Source organism: Octodon degus, unplaced genomic scaffold, assembly GCF_000260255.1.
Source record: "Octodon degus isolate 3935 unplaced genomic scaffold, OctDeg1.0 scaffold00009, whole genome shotgun sequence".
In the NCBI taxonomy this organism is placed as follows: Eukaryota; Metazoa; Chordata; class Mammalia; order Rodentia; family Octodontidae; genus Octodon; species Octodon degus.
Window position 1 is genome coordinate 22483084 of NW_004524585.1, and position 2919 is coordinate 22486002.

At 37.0% G+C, this 2919-nt stretch overlaps 1 pseudogene; it reads left to right on the forward strand.

The window, feature by feature from the left end:
- The first annotated feature begins 500 nt into the window (after window positions 1-500).
- LOC101565549 lies at window positions 501-1592 on the forward strand (annotated as a pseudogene).
- The last annotated feature ends 1327 nt before the right edge of the window (window positions 1593-2919 follow it).

Genomic DNA, 2919 nt, shown 5'->3' on the forward strand with positions numbered 1-2919 from the left:
ACCTGAATGATAAAGTACAACTGCAAGAATCCCGTGGCACAGAAGGCAGCGCTGTGATCGTCTTTGGAAACAGCCTCTAGTATAATAATAGACTGAATAAAATGTACAGGAAAACACCAGGAAATTAGAAGATATTCTTCATGAACAGACCTAGAAAGAAGTATGGAAGAAAGAGAATCAAAAGAGAGGGAAGAAAGGAAAAAGGCAAATAAGGAAGTGAGCAGAGAGGAGGAGGATGGGGAGAATGATGAAGAGCAGTATTCGGTGAGATTGGGATTAATATTTTCCTAAGCTAAGGAAAGTAGTCATAAGATTAAAAAATCTCTGAATAATAAGTAAATATAACAAATAAGTAACAAGTAAATGTACAGCCAAGACAGGACAAGGATAATTCACAGTGATAGTTGATTACAGTAATAGGATAATGGATGACTTTTTCTTCTTGTTGTTTATACTTTCTAGGTGTTTTAAAATATTATTTGTCTGTCTGGCAGCTGCAGCATGGCGGCGGGGGTGGCTGAGGCGGTGGCAACGGTGGTGGAGGTCGGCTCGGCCCAGCAGTTTGAGGAGCATCTGCGCCTCAAAGCCAAGTCCCTCCTCGTGGTCCATTTCTGGGCGCCATGGGCTCCACAGTGTGTGCAAATGAATGATGTAATGGCCGAGTTGGCTAAGGAACACCCTCAAGTTTCATTTGTGAAGTTGGAAGCTGAAGCAGTTCCAGAAGTATCTGAAAAATATGAAATTAGTTCTGTTCCCACCTTTCTGTTTTTCAAGAATTCTCAGAAAATCGACCGATTAGATGGAGCACATGCCCCAGAGTTGACCAAAAAAGTTCAACGACATGCTTCTAGCAGCTCCTTCCCACCCAGTGCTAATGAGTGTATTAAAGAAGATCTTAACCTTCGCCTGAAGAAGTTAATAAATGCTGCCCCATGCATGTTGTTCATGAAAGGAACTCCTCAAGAACCACGCTGTGGTTTCAGCAAGCAGATGGTGGAAATTCTCCATAAGCATAATATTCAGTTTAGCAGTTTTGATATCTTCTCAGATGAAGAAGTTCGGCAGGAGCTAAAAACCTATTCCAATTGGCCCACCTATCCTCAGCTTTATGTTTCCGGGGAGCTTATAGGAGGACTTGACATAATTAAGGAGCTAGAAGCATCTCAAGAACTAGATACAATTTGTCCCAAAGCTCCCAAATTAGAAGAAAGGCTCAAAGTGCTGACAAATAAAGCTTCAGTGATGCTCTTTATGAAAGGAAACAAACAGGAGGCAAAATGTGGATTTAGCAAACAAATTCTGGAAATACTGAATAGTACCAGTGTTGAATTTGAAACATTTGATATATTGGAAGATGAAGAAGTTCGGCAAGGACTGAAAGTGTACTCCAACTGGCCAACATATCCTCAGCTGTATGTGAAAGGGGAGCTCGTTGGAGGATTGGATATTGTTAAGGAACTGAAAGAAAATGGTGAATTGCTGCCTATACTGAGAGGAGAAAATTAAGAATGTTCAACATGGTGACCAACTGTTGCAAGACAGTTACAGTGGAGCAGTTCATGATTTGGTCCTCAGAAGTGGAATAGGAGTAGAAAAATGCTTCTTCAACAGTTATGCTTTGTGTATTTCACACGGTTGTGCTAAATGATGTTACATTTTTTCCACCAAAAATAGTATGCAATAAACATCTTAATTCAGTTAAAAAAAATAAAATATTATTTGTTACATATATATATATGTAAAACTTGTTTTGTTGATTATAAGTTTTTCCAAGCATCTATGAATCAATCTAGAAGTAAAATAGTCATTACTTCTCAGCCTTTTGGCTAATATCAACTGTAGAAATGAAATAGTCAAACAACAAAATGTCACTGTAAAAAAATTAAAGCCAGGGGACAGTTGCCCTGAAACAGAAAGAAAAATAACTTAAGCTGATAAGCTGTAGAATGCAATGGAATATTTGAAATGCATATATAGAAAATACTTTTCAAATTTTAAGTTTGTTTCAAAGCTACAAATCAAATGTGTGACATTTTCTGACTTGTTAGTCTAAAAGAGCCTAGAATACACATACTTCTGTTAACTTTGTAAGATGCAAAATGAACAGAAGGCAAAGGGGACAGAAAATATGGTTCACACGGCAAGTGATCAAACATTTTGGTAAATTTAATTACATACAGAAAAATGACTTGTTAATTTGTACAGAAAAAAATCTCTATGTGTTTGATTTGAAGCACTAGGGATTGAACCCAGGTTTGTGCAGGGTAGGCAAGTGCTATACTGAGCTATGTACCCAGACTGCTAAGAAAAAATATTCTTAAATTTTGTAAATGCCTTAGTAGTACATGATTGCAATATGTAATGAGTACATTCATTATAGGAAGTTCATGCATATCACATTTAATCCCTTTTTATTATTCTTCATATAAAATTGGAAAGAAAATATTAAGTCGGGGTAATGATAAATACTACCAGTCACCTTGTTATTCTTAGAATGATGACTAGGATGTGGAATAATGAAGGCTTTGTTAGAACAGTTTATGATTAATTACACATTCAAAATTAAGATTACATCACCTGGGATATGGTTCAGTGGCATGAGAACCTGTCTGATCAGTGCAAGGTCCCGAGTTCAACCTCCGGTAGTCCCTCCCCCAGGCCCCCCCAAAAAAAATTAAGATTAGAAACCTGTATACTTTTATGTGGGAAATATTTAATACTTTGTCAAAACAGACAATAGTAGCATATTTTTTTTTGAGGAACCGGGCATTGAACTCAGGCACTTGTGCTTGCCAGAGAAGCGCTTATTCTACTGAGCCATCTCCCCGGCCCCAATAGTAGAGTATTAAAAAGAAAAGAAACAAGTAATTAACAAAAAAATGCTGAAATCTCAATAATTTATTTTTGTTTTTTAAATAA